This window comes from Sturnira hondurensis, unplaced genomic scaffold (assembly GCF_014824575.4).
Source record: "Sturnira hondurensis isolate 20B ecotype Veracruz unplaced genomic scaffold, ASM1482457v3 Scaffold0000780, whole genome shotgun sequence".
Lineage (NCBI taxonomy): Eukaryota > Metazoa > Chordata > Mammalia > Chiroptera > Phyllostomidae > Sturnira > Sturnira hondurensis.
This window is the reverse complement of record NW_028073411.1, coordinates 17,876,468-17,891,471: the sequence shown is the minus strand read 5'-3', so window position 1 is coordinate 17,891,471 and position 15,004 is coordinate 17,876,468. Positions and strand designations below refer to the sequence as shown.

The following is a 15,004-nucleotide window of genomic DNA, read 5'->3' as shown; positions in this document are numbered from 1 at the left end:
CCGGCCCGGCCCTAGCAACGGGATCGTCTGGAAGGCTGGCTGAGCATCCCGCGAACTGGGCCCGCAGAAGGGCTCCATCAGTCTACAGGCGACAACGACCCAGGGGAGACGGCTCCGGGTGAGCGGGCGCCGCGGGCACAGCCCACCCGGTCTCCTTCAGCAATGAGGCCTGTGGAACGGCGCCCGCCATCCGCACACTACGCTCAGACGACCTGTGGCGCCAGACCCCGAGCCGTCCGCGGGGAGGGCGGGGCCACGCGGAGTTCGGTCCCCTCCAGCCCGGGCGGCAGCCCCGCCCTTCGCCACCGGGGCCCCGCCCCGAAGATTGTAACAGCCAATAGTAGGACGTATTGCTTGGCGGTGTGACTCGAGCCGGACCTATGGGGTGGCGTGTTGTTGGGCTGCAGAGTCGCAGGCCGCACCCAACTCCAGCGCCCAGGGTAGCGCCGAGGAGTGAAGGGGCGGAGAGGCCGGGCGGGCGGAAGGTGCGGACCGGGGGAGTGGGGCGGACAGGGGGCGGAGCCCGAGGTCGAGCTGGGGCTGGAGGCGACGGGCGGCGGTCGCACTCGGACTTGGGAATCCTGCGTGCTGTCCGCATTTCGTCGGTGAGGTGAGGCCTGCACGCAGCGGCGGCCGCAGTGGGCACGGGGCTCCAGTCCGGGCCGCGGGGCCTGCAGCCCTCGGAGCGGGCGGGGGCGCTGGCGGGGCCGCGGGGCCCGCCCTGGGAAGGGTCCCGCCCGCGGTCCGCGGCCCGTCCGCCTGGACGCTGTGCGGGAGCCCACGCCCTGCGAGCTGTTCGGCACTCTGGCCCCTGTGGGGGCGCCCGGGTTCTCGCGGGGCCGGGGGACCGTGAGGGGAGGCGGCTCCGGCTCTCACGCTCGGCCCCGCGCGGTGCTGGCGAGCGCCCCTCCGGGCGCAGATGCAGACCATCGCGGCCTCCGCATCCTGCCAGGCGGCCCCGGTTTTTACAACGACGGCTTCTGCGGAAAGGGAAAAGCCGGCCCTGCCGCGGACGGCCGTTGGTTGTCCGGGAACTTTGAGCCCTTGGCCACCCTCGCCCCTTTTCCCGTTTCTGGGAGGTGTCGGGGCCCCTGCCTCCAGCACTTTTATTTCTGCTCTTGTAGTGCATGGTAAAGCTGGGCGGGCGACTTGTGTTCCCTTCGCGCCTGCCACCTCGGAGTCAAAGTGCTGGTGGTGCGACCACGTAAGTTTCCGCCTAAACAGCCCGGAGCCCTGGGCAGAGCCCCGAGGACCGAATGCACAGCTGGTGGCTGTATACGAAGCTGCCAGGCTAACGCAGATTTTGAAATTTTTTTGCGTGTGAAAATGTTTTGAAATCGTGGACGTAGGAAGCAGGCTGCTGGAAGGTCCCCTCGGCCTCCCTCGCGAGCATCGTCGGCCCCAGCGAGAAGGAGGCGGATACCAGGAGGCCCACCCCGCCCGGACGCGGAGGGCGGGCCGGGCCGGGCGGGGCGGGCTGCTGGGCCGACCCGTGGATGGCGTGACGGGGGTTTGGCAAAAGCCGGGCAAATGCCAGCGATGTGTGCGTTATTTCTTAAAACCCCAAACCTCGATCTACTCCTCCGGTTCTGTCTAAGGGGAGAACCAGCGCAGCAGAGTTGTTTTTTGAGGAAGTGGGGGTTTTGGCAGTCGGCACTGCTCTGCGCCGTCTCGCTGTGGTTTGCGGCAGGACGGTGTGATTTGTTCGCTCCACCCGTGCTCCGGGAGGCTCACTGTGCGCGGGCCTCTGAAAGCTGCTCCGCCACCCAGACGTGGGCTCGTTTTCTTTGGAAAAAGGAATTTACGGGGCTGGCCATTTTCTCCTTTAACTCTAGACGTTATCGGATACTGATTAGATTTTGTTTGGTGTTGTTTTGTTCCTGATTATGTTGCAAAAGCTGTTTCTTTAGATGATTGTTTTTGTTATTTCAAGCAGTCATTGTATTGAATCGGAAAAGTAAATACTGATATGCTTTAGTATTTACTAAAGCTTAAACTTTAGTAAATATGCTTAAACTAAAAAAGTCAAATACTTAATGCTGAAGTTTTATTGTCTCCGTTATTTAATAGTTTGACAGTTTTTAAAAAAATTTTATTGAATTTTCCATTACCATTTACCCTCCTTACAACCCCACCCCCTGCCACCGCCACCCTGTTGTCAGGCCGGTGAGTCCTTTTTCTTTTGTGTTCGTCCCTTCACTCCCCCTTCCCCAGCTGGCAGCCTGCTCTCCATCTGTGAGTCTGTCTCTGTTTGGCTTGTTGGATCAGTTTGTGCATTAGATTCCACATGTGAGGGAGATCCTGTGGCACTTGTCTTTCTCCGACTGGCGCATTTCACATAGCACCATGTTCTCCAGGGCAGTGTGTTATCCATGCTGTCACAAAGGGTAAAATGTTCTTTTTTGTGACTGAGTAGTATTTCACTGTGTAACCGTCCCGTAGTTGTTTTATCTACTCATCCACTGATGGGCACTTGGGCTGCTTCCAGATCTTGGTGACTGTAAATAACACTGCAGTGAACACAGGGGTGCTTATGTTCCCAGAAGTGGAATCCCTGGGTCAAAAGGCAGATCCATTTTTAATTTTGAGGTGTTTCAAAATTAATTTAATTCTTTGAGGTATCTCCTTACTGCTTTCCACAGTGGCTGCACCAGTCTGCATTCCCACCAACAGTGCACTAGGGTCTCCTTTCTCCCTGTCCTCCTGAGCACTTGTCGTCTGTTGATCTGTTGATGCTGGAGTTCTGACAGGGGCGAGAGGATCTCATTGTGGTTTCAATTTGCATTTCTCTCCTGATGAGTGACTTGAGCACCTTTTCATAGGTCTGTGGGCTGTCTCTGTCCTCTTTGGAGAAGTGTCTATTCAGGTCCTTTGTCCGTTTTTTAATTGGATTGTTTGTTTTTTTGGTGGGAAGTTTTATAAGTTCTTTATAAATTTTGGATATTAACCCCTTATCAGATGTATCGGAGAAAATGGTCTCCCAGTCAATGGGTTGTCTTTTTGCTTATTGATGGTTTCCGACAGTTAATTTTAAAAACACATTTTATTACAGGAAACTGAGAGTTTAAGTTGACTTTATTTATTTGTACCTGTGTAATTTATGTCCGACACACATGAAGTATATATAGTATTGATTATAAGCCCCTCTACCCTCATCCAGTTTCAACAGTCAACTCATGGCTCAGTTGCTGTATCTGCAGCCCGAAGCCCAGATATCATTTGATTTTGACTATTAAATATTTCGCTGTGTATATCTACATTCATCTTTTTAAGAAGATAAACGGAAACACCACCATCACAAAGTTCCTTATTGCCTTCAAATACCCACCCAGTGTTAAAATCTTCTCGATTGTCACAGTTTTTTTAACAGTTTGAGTCAAGACCCAAGTACTGTTCATACATTGTGACTTGTTTTAGCCTATAGGTCCCCCTCTGTCTTTTGTTCTCTCTTGCAATTTATTTGTTGCTGAAACTTGGTGATTTGTCCTGTGGAGTTATAGATAGTCTGGATTTTCTGTATTATGGTTTAACTACAGAATTTACTGTAAATTGAATGTAGTGACATCTAAAGGTGTAATCAAATTCAGGGTTGGTTTTATTTCTGGTAAGAAGACTTCATAGGCGAATAGGCAGGAAAGGGTTAATATCATGGCTTCTTGCCAGCAGTCCTGGATGCTCAGACTTAGAGTCATGTATTTCGTTAGGGGACGTTTTAATTCTGTAACTTCATTTATTGGCTGGAATGCTTCTATAAGGAGACATTTCCCCTCCATACTTTTGTTACCTTAAATTAATGTTCTTTTGGGAAAGGCAGGATAAATACTTAATTTCTTTCCATTATTTACTAGTTTTTAAAAAAAATGAGAAGTAGCCAGTGAGTTGTGTGTGTGTGTTTGTGTCATTGGGCACTCAAAGGTGTAAGCATATTTGATATGGTTCAGTCCATTGTAGATGGTACCCTTACTGATTCTCAGGTTATCCCATCATTGTCCAGTAGGAATCTGTTCAAATTGTTGCCTAAGTCCTTTTTTCCTTTATTTTAAAATACTAATTATTGTTTTTAATAATGGCTCCTAAATCCTGTAGATACATGCTAATAGTCTCTGGGTGCTCTTCTTTCTGGTGTGACAGACTGCCCCAGGCTCTTCTCGGACGATTAGTGTCCCAGCCCTGTACTCGTCCCTTTCTCCAAATGGAAAGTCATGTTCAGTCACCCCAATCTGGGCCCTGGGGTCGGTTGTTCATTCTCACTAGGTTGATCATCGTTCCCCGGTCTTTTCAGATCGGGGGTTACTGGTACTTCCAGTTGTGAAGCTGGAAGGCAGAGTTCTATTTAACCTTCTTGATCTTACACCTGTATCTTTTTTTCTTCTAAGACAAATATTTTGATTGTGATCACTCAGTGTTTTACCCCAAACTGTGCACACCTCAGTGGCAGAAGGACAATACAAACACTACTGCCAGTAACCAATAAAAACTGCATAGGGCTTTTGCATACTTATTTGGGATATGCCGTCAAATTATTGTGTTTAAAGTCACTTAGAATCGTTGCTCCATGATTTTGCCACACTACTGGTTCTTCTGTTTTTTATTTTGCTTTTGTGTTTAGGGGTTGCTGTTTAAAAGTTTAATTTTGTTTTGTGATTATGTAAAATATGGAAAGACTTTTAAAAGCAAACATATAAAATAAGGTATTTTTTAAGAAGTCTTGCTTTTTTATGTTCTGCCTCTATCTGCCACCACCAATCTGTTCTCTATATCCGTGAGTTCAGTTTTTGTTTGTTTTTCTGCTTTAAAATTCCACATATCAGTAACATCATAGGGTATTTGTCTTTCTCTCACTTATTTCTCTTAGCATAATGCCTTGAAGTTTCACCCATGTTGCAAATGGCAGCATTTCCATTTTTATGGCCGAATAATATATCCCACTGTACGTGTGCACCACGTTTTCTTTACCCACACGTGCATCGTGGTCACTTAGGTTTCCTCTGTGTTTCGGCTGCTGTACGTAACGCCTCGGTGACCATGGGGGTGCGTGCACCTTCTGGAGGTAGTGTTTTCATTTTCTTTGGACAGATACCCAGAAGTGAGTTGCTGGGCCATATGGTAGAGCCATTTTTATATTTTGAGTAATTTCCATACTAGTGGTTACACCGATTTACATTCCCACCAACTGCGCACAAGGGTTACAAGAGTTCCCTTTCTCAACAACCTCCCTCACACTTACGTCTTCCTATTTTATTCATAGCTCTTCTGATAGGCGTGAGGTAGCATCTCACTGTGGCTTCGATTTTCCCAGGTGATCAGTGATGCTGAGCACCTTTCGTGCTCCTGTTGGCCATCTGTGTCTCCTTTGGAAAAATGTTTATTCAGATCCTCTGCCCATTTTTTCATGGTTTGTTTTTTTGCTGCTGAGTTTTTAATATATTTTGGATATTAACCCCTTAAAAGATGTAACTTGCAAATATTTTCTCCCATTTGGTAGGATATATAATCTTCTTAATTTCATGGTTATATTCATACTTCTTCTGTATCAGATAGCAGCATGCTATATGTGTTTTCCCAGCATGCTTTAAATTTTTTTTATTGTGGTAAAACACATAAAATTTAACATCTTAACTGTGTTTAAGCCTACAGTTCAGTCGTATCAAACACATTCATTTTGTTGTGCGACCATCACTGCCTTCCATCTTCCTCAGCCAGCCATCCTTCTCCGGAACCCTTCCTTGCACAGCGGGGACTCTGTAGCCATTAAGCAGTGACGCCCCACTCGTCACCTCCCAGCCCGTGGCAACCCCAGTTCTACCTCCTGTCTCTCTGGTTCTGACGGAGTGACTTACGAGTGCAGGGCTGCAGCGTGTGTCCTTTTGTGACCGGCTTCTCCCCCTTCGTGTCTGTGCTGTAACCTGGGTCAGAACTCCCATCCTTTCTGATGCGGAATAATGCTCCGTTGTCGGTGCGGACACGTTTGCTCGCTTGCTTCCAGGTTTCAGCTGCTGCGAGTAGTGGCGCTACAGACGGGGCTGCACATGTCTCTTTGAGACCCCACTTCAAATTCTTTCGGGTCTACACACAGTAGTATGGCTGGATTACGTGGTAATTGTGTGGTTCAAGTTTTGAGTCATTGCCACACTTTTCCACAGTGGCTGTGCCATTGTGCATGCCCACCGAGGGAGCGCAGGGCTCCACCCTTGCTAACACTCGTTTGCCGTGTTTTTGAGCGTAGCTACAGAAGCCCCCTAATGGGTGTGAGGTGGTATCTTGTAGCTTCGACCTGCGTTTCACTGACCCCTAGGTGCCTTTCGCGTTAACCTTCGGCCTTTCCGCCATGTGTAACACAGACAGACGTGTCTTTCTTTCTTTCCGTTGCATCGTACTTTGTTCCAGAAGATAGGAAAGGCCACTCAACATAAAAATCTGGTCCATTAGTGGCACTTTTTTCTATTTCTAAGATTTGGTGAGAATTCTCTGGTACATTTCAAGTTATCGGAGTGGAAGGAAGTACTCCACACAGGAGGGAGGTCACACTCGGAAACCCTGCTCTACGGCGAGGACTAGAGCCGTCTCTATTGCGGGGCCGTTAGCAGCTCCCAGGGTTGAACACCTCAGTTTTACATTTTTCCTTTTTTAAGCAGGTGCCATTTCAGCCCCTCAACTACAGTGTACAGTTTGGGTTGGTTTCAGAAATGCTATTTTTAAAATCATCTAATTTATATTGACAGAGTAAGTTTGTTGTTATTAATCAGATTGTTAACATCACATTGTAGTGATCTTTTTTCAGTTTTACTTATTGTTCGCTCACTCATTATCTACATATTTACTGAACTCTGAGTATTTAGGCCTTCGAGTCCAAAACATTGGACCTGTAGTTGTAAGAGTGTGCAACTCAGTGCCTGTAGCTATTGTCATTGATGCTGTCTGGCCGACATTCGTTTTGTCAGTTCTACCTTTAGAATACATCCCGAATCAGTCCTGATAGTCCATCTCCAGTGGCGCCGAAGGGTCCGGGCAGCACGACGTCTCCCTCGGGCAGTCGCAGCCGCCTCCAGCTGGCCTCCCTGTGTCCTGCCCTTCCCCCTCCTCTCCACCTGTCAGCCAGGGCCATCGCTGCAAAATGCAAATCAGGTCACGTTCTGCTAGAACCTTCACAGACTGATAAAGCGGTTGCCTCCAGGGAGCTCTGTGGCTGTTGGATAGGAGTGGGAGGGAGACTTACTTTCTACCGTGTAACCTTGTATACCTTTCAGATTTTGATCCGTGTAACTGGACATACTCAGAATAAAATAAGCAGGGTAATTTTACAAACAAACCAAACACCCCCATGGCTTCCCATTTTACCTAGAACAAAACCCAACTTCCTGGGATTCCCAGCCTCACTTTCACCCCTCTTCGTCCTGCTCACGTGTGCTGCATTCACAGTGGTCTTCATGAGCCTGCCTGGCTCCTTTCCGGTCTCGGGGCCAGCACCCTGACCCCTCTGCACAGAAGGGGCCCTTTTGCACTGCTCTGCGGGGCCAGCGCCTCCTCACCTCTTAGGCCCCTGCTCAGCTGCCCCTGAGAGAGGCCTCCCTGACTGTCCTGTCACAGCAGACTCCCTCACTCAGCCACCTCCTCTGCCCCTCAGTTTTGGTGACTGCCTGACCTGTTCACTCGCGTCCTCACTTCACAACAGTGGTGCCCCGCAGAGGCCGAGGCTGCACTCCTCCACCGTTGCAGCTGGCCCTCCGGGTTCTTGCTGGAGTGCCTGACTCGACTAGATCCTGCCGCTTCCCCGCGGAGAGCTTTTTAGTGACTCTCCGCCACACGAAAACGCGGAGCGCCTGGACCAGGCTTTCCGGCTTTGGCTCAGCGTCTCCAGCTTTCTCATACAGCATCTTGGTTTTGCTTCCCACTGTGTCCCAAGCACGTAGCCTGGCACACAGTAGGTTCCCAATAAATATTTGTGGAATGAGTGAATTACCTAAAAGCAGTCTTTTAAGTCTTTGCGAAATTGTCACACTCTTGGGAAAGTGGTAGCTAAATGCATAAGGTCATAAACCTTTGAGGAAGGTGACGGAAAGGGGGTAGAACATCGATTTATCTTTGAAAGCTGGTTACAGAGGGTAAAGGTGAAAAAGTCATTTTGTGAAGGAGAAATGAAAGTTTCTTTTTTAACTAAAATTTTTTGCCATTATGTTTTATGGCAGTGGCTTGAACACACACGCAACCTTGGGAGTCTGTCCACCTAGACTTGCTGAACCACAACCTTGGGTCAGGTGATTAAGAAGTACTGTTTTATGGCTTTGCTCCTAGAACAGTGGGCCCAGGACCACCGTTCTGTGAAGGTGGGGTTACTGTCCACGTTGGGTGCATGTGTCAAGGTTTAAGTGCCTCGGGATTTTCCTTTAAGATTTGTCCCTCTTCCTGTTTAAATAATTGTTAAAAGTAAGGAAGCGCTTTTAATTGGCAACATAGAATTTCTAAAATTCAGTTTATAAACTTGAATTTCCATTTTTGTGTGTATTTGCTGTGTGCTGGGCATTGTGCTTTTATGTATTCTCTCATTTAATTCTTACAACAATCTTATTAAATAGTTACTGGTATCTTTTTTCTTTTCAAGTATCATTCTTCAGATTAAAAAAAAAGAGAGTTTAGGTGATTGTCAGGGTGATACAGTCAGGAGGTGTTACAGCTGGGATTGAAACCAGGGGTGTCTAAGTCCAGAGCGAAGCACTGCAGGGCTGTGCTCGTTCTTCCCTGTGATACTTAGTCCTGACTCTTTAGACGCCTGCCCCGCAGCTGTCGCTCCTGGTCTCCCTGGGGAGGGGGAGCTGTACTTTGTGTGCGGCGGTGGCTCCCCAGTCTAGCTCAGTGCCTGCACAGAACAGGCCCTGAGAAATGTCTGTTGCATTAGTGATCTTGAGTTAATTTTTTTAAAGCTTACTTGTGAGAAATGGTGTTCATGACAAATTATAAAAGGTGGTGTGGCCCATCTATTCTCCTACAGCAGGCCCTGGCAGACTTCCTGTAAGGGGCCAGGTGTAAATATTGTAGGCTTTGCAGGCTGTATGTGCCATTGCAACTGCCCAGTTCTGCCGTGGCTGCGCAAAGCAGCCGTAGAGGGTTCGCAAATGAATGAGCATGACTTCCAGTAAGATGGTGTTTATGGGTGTTGAAATTGAAAAGATTTTCTTGTCTACCACTTACTATTATTAATGTTTCATTTATTATTCTTTTGTTTAACCTTTAATAACCAAACTTAGCTTGTGGTCCTTGTAAAAACAGGCTGTGGGTTGGGTTTGGGGAGGCCATCATTTTCCAGTTTCTGCCCAAAGGGTCTAAATTTTATCATTGGATCAAATTAGACATCTGCCTCCTGGACTGAGTTTTGTCTGCCAGGGGCCTTGCCGTGGTTGCGCCACGTTTAGTCTGCGTTAAGGAGCTGTGTGGCAGAAATACTGTTCGGGAACGTGGCATTGCGTGGCAGGGCTCTTGGGGCAGGTGCTGGGCCTTGGTCTTTACACAGATAAAGACTGTTCTTCCTTTTCATTAAGAAATCCGCCGTGCTTCTCTTTGCGTAGAAGGAAATTTTAATTCTTCCTTTCGTGTAGTACATTTCAGTTGTGGTGTACCAGAAAGAGCTACTTGGAGTTAGAAGATCAGGTAGCTAGCTGGCTGTGTGCGTTCTTTGCCAGCTTAACCTTGTTGAGCGTCGTGCCCGTTTCTGCTCTCTCCCCACTACTTCCTCCACCTCACGTCCTTGGGCAAGGTGCTCACTTCCCTTTCTCTGAGCGCCGTTTTCCTCAGTCGTACAGCAAGTATGGCAGTACCTTCCTCATCTGCTTCCGAGTCTGTATGAAGATGAAATGAAACAGTTCTTGGTAAGTGACAAATGCTGTTCAAGTGTATGATTTATTACCACATATTTAGAATACACTTGGGGGCAGAAGAGGAGAGAGGGATCATTACTAATAGTGCCTTAACTTCTCCTAATGCACCCTCAGATTATTTATCTCTTGCCTTTTGCGTATAAAACGTGGTATTAGAAAAGCAGATGCTAAGTATTTCATGTGTAATCTAGCCGAATGATATGATAGTGTTTGAGACACTGAAATGCTCACAATTCAGAGATGCCGTTGCTACAGAAGTTGGTTACACAGAATTACACATTCCCTCCAAAAGACTTGAAGCTCAGAACCTTGTGGCTAAAATCTAGTTTTTGCTTAAAGATGTTGCTTCGCTGTCTTCTTGCTTGCATCATTTCCTACACAAAATCTGCTGTCTTCCTTATCTCGTCTCTCTATATAACATGTTCTTATGTTCAGGCTGCTTTTAAGATTTCCTCTGTCACTGATTTTGAGCGATTTTATTTTGGTATACCTTTGTGTATAGTCATTTTCTTCATGTTTCTTGTGCTCGGGGTTCATGGAGCTTCTTTTTTGGATCTGTGGGTTTATGGTGTTCATCAGATTTGGGAAATTTTGGCCGTTACTCTTTGCATGTTTGTTTCTGCTCCTTCCCGTGTCCTGTCGTTTGAGGACTCTCACAGTTGCACGTAGACGGCCGAAGTCGTGCCTGGCACCTTGGTGCTGTTTGCATTTTCTTGGCGAGTTTTGTTTTGGGTGGTTTTTACTGCTGTGCAGGTCATTAACCTTCTGTGGTGTTTGATCCACCATTAATCTTGTTCAACGTAGTCTTTCATTTTACACATTGGGACTTTCATTTTTAGACATCTAGGTTTTTTTTGTTTTTTTGTTTTTTGTATCTGTCATCTCTCTACTTAAGATTTTCAACCTGTGGTATTCAGTTGTACTAACTATTTTAATGACCTTGTCCACTAATTTTAACTTCTCTTTCACCTCCGGATTGGTTTTGATTGATTTATCTCCTTAATGTGCATTATATTTTCCTGCTTGTTTGCTTGTTGGGTTATATTTTACTTGTTTCCTGGCACATTTGCAACAACTTTAAGAGTTTTGATGTGGTGGAGATGGCAAATGGCAACATTTTCCTTTTACATAAACTCCTAGCCTCCTTGAGAGTCTAAAGTCACTAAAAAATCCCGTTTACCTGTGACTCCTGCATGTTGTTTGTTCTCATCTCCCCCCATGTTTTGGCAGATCGTTTTGGCAAGTAGAAGGGGGAGGTCCTTTTTGTATTCCCCTTCATCTAAGGTTTTAAAAACTGAATCTAAGATTTGGTTTGTAACAAATTAAATATACCGATACCTCCTCAGTTGGTTCAGTGCCTACCAGCTCTCACATGGGCCCTTAAAATAGTTGAGAACCTTAACATAGTGTAATATTAAACTTTAACAGAACTGTTTAATAGTTAATACTTGTTCTGACCTTCTCCATGCAGGAGACTTGAGTTTGGGAAGGAAGGAAGGGGAGTAAGTATGATTCAGTTTGCCTTTGAGCTTTATTTATTTCAGAAGCACCTTTTTAAGTAGTTGTTATGACCAATATAAAATGTTGTTTTTTATATCTGTTGGTTTAAAGTGTTGGGCATATTTTGATAGGGCTTTATGTGAGTTTATGAAAAAGCGGTGTTTTTGGATACAGTGGGACTAGGGTTTGTAGGACACTTAACTTTTGGCTGAACAGAATCTTGAGATTCTACTCTGCCAGGAGAAGATGACAACAGTAATTTAAAAAGTTATTTTGCAGGCATGTTTTCTGTTCTGTCGCTTTTATTAATTTGCACTTCAGTTCCACCCACCTCTTCATAAATGTTTACTGAACACCTAGTATCTGCTGGGCATTGTTCTGGGCACAATGGACAAGAGCAAGGAATGAGGGCCTGGCTGGTGTAGCTCAGTGGATTGAGCGCGGACCTGCGAACCAGACGATCGCGGTTCGATTCCCAGTCAGGGCACATGCCTGGGTTGCAGGCCAGGTCCCTGCAGGCCAACTCCCAGCAGGGGGCGCATGAAAGGCAACCATACATTGATGTTTCTCTCCCTCTCTCCTTCCCTTCCCCTCTAAAGATAAATAAATAAAATATTTAAAAAAAAAAAAAAAAAAAAAAAAAAAAAAGAGCAAGGAATGAGACATATTTCCCCTCCCTTAGGAACTTTGATTCTGGAACGGGAAATAGGTAATGAAGAAATACCGCTGTGACGTCAGGTAGTAGTGACTGCTCTGAAGACCCAGGAGGCAAAATAAGGGGGTAGAGAATGGTGGCAGCATGGGTCTGTTTTCGATGGAGTCAGGTTGGCCTTCCTAAGCAGGTGACATTTGACCATAGGTCACATCTGTGTGCGTCTGGGGGAAAGCATTTAGGCAGTGGAGGGAGGCACATCTCGCTGCACGTGGTTTCTTGTTGCCCATTGGTGGCAGGGGCTGACGGGGGCAGGACTGGATGTCTGGGAAAGACACCCTTTGTGGCTAGGAGCTGGCTGGGGAAGCGGAGCAGGCAGCCTTTGCCTCAGGTTCCGCACACCTGCCTGGTGCCTGACACTGGCTAGCGTAGGTGGCTAATATTAGCCTCCACTGGTGGCTAATACAGTTCTCCGTGGAGCTCATCTAATGACAGGAATATTGTTCGTGGTGGTAGGATCATAATTAAATGAGCCTCAAATTGCAGTGATAGCCGCAGGTAGTTTTTAGTGAGCACTGGGTGTCTTGTTGTCCTCCCATTTTGCAGATGAGGAAGCTGTGAGACAGGTTAAGAGCACATAGCCAGAATGGCGGTGCGTACACGTACCATCCTCAAAAAGTCAGTGGTGAATGATGATGCTCGTCTTCTCCCCCTTAGTCCACCTTGGAGATGCTCGCTGCCGTTCTCCCTCACCTATCATTCTCCCTCACCGGCTCAGGCATTTCATTTTGCAGATACACTGTGTCTTGATCACTGCTGTATTGATGCACATTTGTTTCCAGGTTTTCAGTGTTACAGCTGTTTCCGGTCAGTATTCTTGCATCTCTAGGTTTGGGCTCTATGAATCTATCTGTAAATATATTCCTGGAAGTACAATTGCTTGCTCCACTGGTATTTTTACTTCTAGTGTTCATAGCTGTGTCCAGTTACCCTCCTAAGAAGTTACACCAGTTTATGCTCCCACCAACTGTGTGTTTCCTTTGTGAGAAGGTATTCACGTGTAACACAGGGGTGATGATAGTGCCTATCTTCACAGTTACGGGGAGTGTTAAACAAATTAAATGTATTAAAGGCACCTAGTAAGCTGTCAGTAAATGGCTGTTATCCAGTATAATTCTCATACTGTATAATATTAACTGTATTTCTGAATTGTAACTATTGTGGATGTGGGGAAATTATATGGTTGACCGTGGCCGTGTATGGCCCCCAATACTGTCCCAGATATTGAACTCGTTAGCTCTGAATCTAGGCCTTGGGAGAGCCAGAGGCCTGGGCATGTGGGGCTGATGTTGGGGGATGGAGCCTACAGGAACCTGCAGACTGCTGCCGGGGCCGGGCTGCCCTCTGGGACAGGGCCCAGAAGGTGCTGACTCCATGCGTGTCTCCTCGGCACCTTGGAATAGCAGCCTTCAGCGTTCCCATGGGGAGAAGGAAGCCATCACGTGGGAGGGGCCTGTAGAACACCTGTCCCTGAACACACCCTCTCGTTCTCGGACTCTGAAAGGCTTCATTTAAATTTACCTTATGGATTGACTCCTTGAGAATGATTTAGGGATCTAGTTGCCTAAAAATGGTTTTTCTCATCTGCACACTATTGCATGAAATTCCTTGCAGGGGAGACAGAGCAGTGTGGTGTTAAGGAGTGATCAGAATGCCTGGCAATAGGTGGTGACAAAGTCACTTCACTGCTCCCAGCTCCAGCTTTCTCCGTCACAGAGGGAAGCAGCTGTAAGATGCAGAGGAGAGAATGTTGTGCAAGCGCTTTGCAAGTGTCATTGAGGAAGGATGGCATGCATGCACACAAAAACTGGTTCACAAGTGCTTGTATCACTGGCAAGTGGGAACAGTCCAGATGTCCATCCACTGATGGATGGATCAACACAGTGCAGTGTGTCCGTACAGCGGAACGTTACTTGGCAGTGATGAAGAATGGAGTAGTGACACATACTATACCTGGAGGACGTAGGAAACCTCGTGCTGAGTGGAAGGAGCCAGAAAAGGAGGCTGGAGTTGGAGGGGAAGGCGGCGGGGGAGAATGGGCACGTGTTTGGGGCTGCTTCGTGGGTGTTGAAAATGCTATGAAAGTGAGTGATGATGATGGTTGCGTACCCCTCTGAATACTGAAGACTTACTGCATCGTACACTTTAAATGGGTGAATTTTATGATATGTGAATATGTGTCATTTAAGCTAAAAAGTGCAAATGCATTGGGAATTTTTTCTCACTGAACTGAGTTGGATGTGATCTCTTGGTGTAGTGCTGGGTATTAGGGGTATAGTGTCAGAATGCAAGTCCAATTTGCCGCTCAAAATCTGTGGTCCTGGTTAAGTTGGTGAAATTTTCTGAATTCCTCATTCTCATCTATTGAAACAGCAACAGTAATAAAAACAGTCTTGTCTAACTGCACACGGTGGTGTGGGGCCATGGCGAGAGAGCTTTTGAACACTCAGGGTGCCCAGGTTTGCTGGCAGCGTGTGTCTCCTCCCTCTCCTCCTCCTTCTCTTCCAGCGTCTGGACAAGGTGGAAGCAGACGTTAGGCGAAGGGCAAAGGAAGGCCATAGAGAGCTCTATTTACCAGCTACTCCCACTGCCTTTTTAAAAAAAAAATCCAAATCTCTGTGCAGAGATAATTTTGTCTGTTACAGCTGTACATGTTTGCAGCTTAGCAAGAACTTTGTGGTTAAGCCGTTCTTTCCAGATCTAAGAATATTTTAGTTAACAGGCCAGCCTGGTTTCCTGATGGTATTGTACCATTAATGCAGTTCGTTGTATAACAGACAGCTCCAGGTAGGGAAGGAGGGTTAGACGTGGTGCCCGAGTCCCTTTAGGACTGAGTGTCTGCTTTGCTGGGAAGGGATGTGACATGAATCTTCCTGTCTCTAGGGGAACTAGATGACCCCACCATCCAGGTACTTATCCTAGG

At 46.9% G+C, this 15,004-nt stretch overlaps 1 protein-coding gene across 6 annotated transcripts in view; it reads left to right on the top strand.

Moving 5' to 3' along the window:
* Window positions 1-494: 494 nt before the first annotated feature.
* Window positions 495-15,004, top strand: part of ADD1 (adducin 1) — an 82,214-nt gene continuing 67,704 nt past the window's right edge. For 4 of the 6 annotated variants that reach the window (XM_037046668.1, XM_037046716.1, XM_037046708.1 and 1 more), the window contains exon 1: window positions 495-610. The gene's annotated coding sequence lies outside the window, so the exon portion shown is untranslated. The remainder of the gene's footprint in view (window positions 611-15,004) is intronic. The other 2 variants (XM_037046700.1, XM_037046718.1) reach the window with 1 other exon arrangement.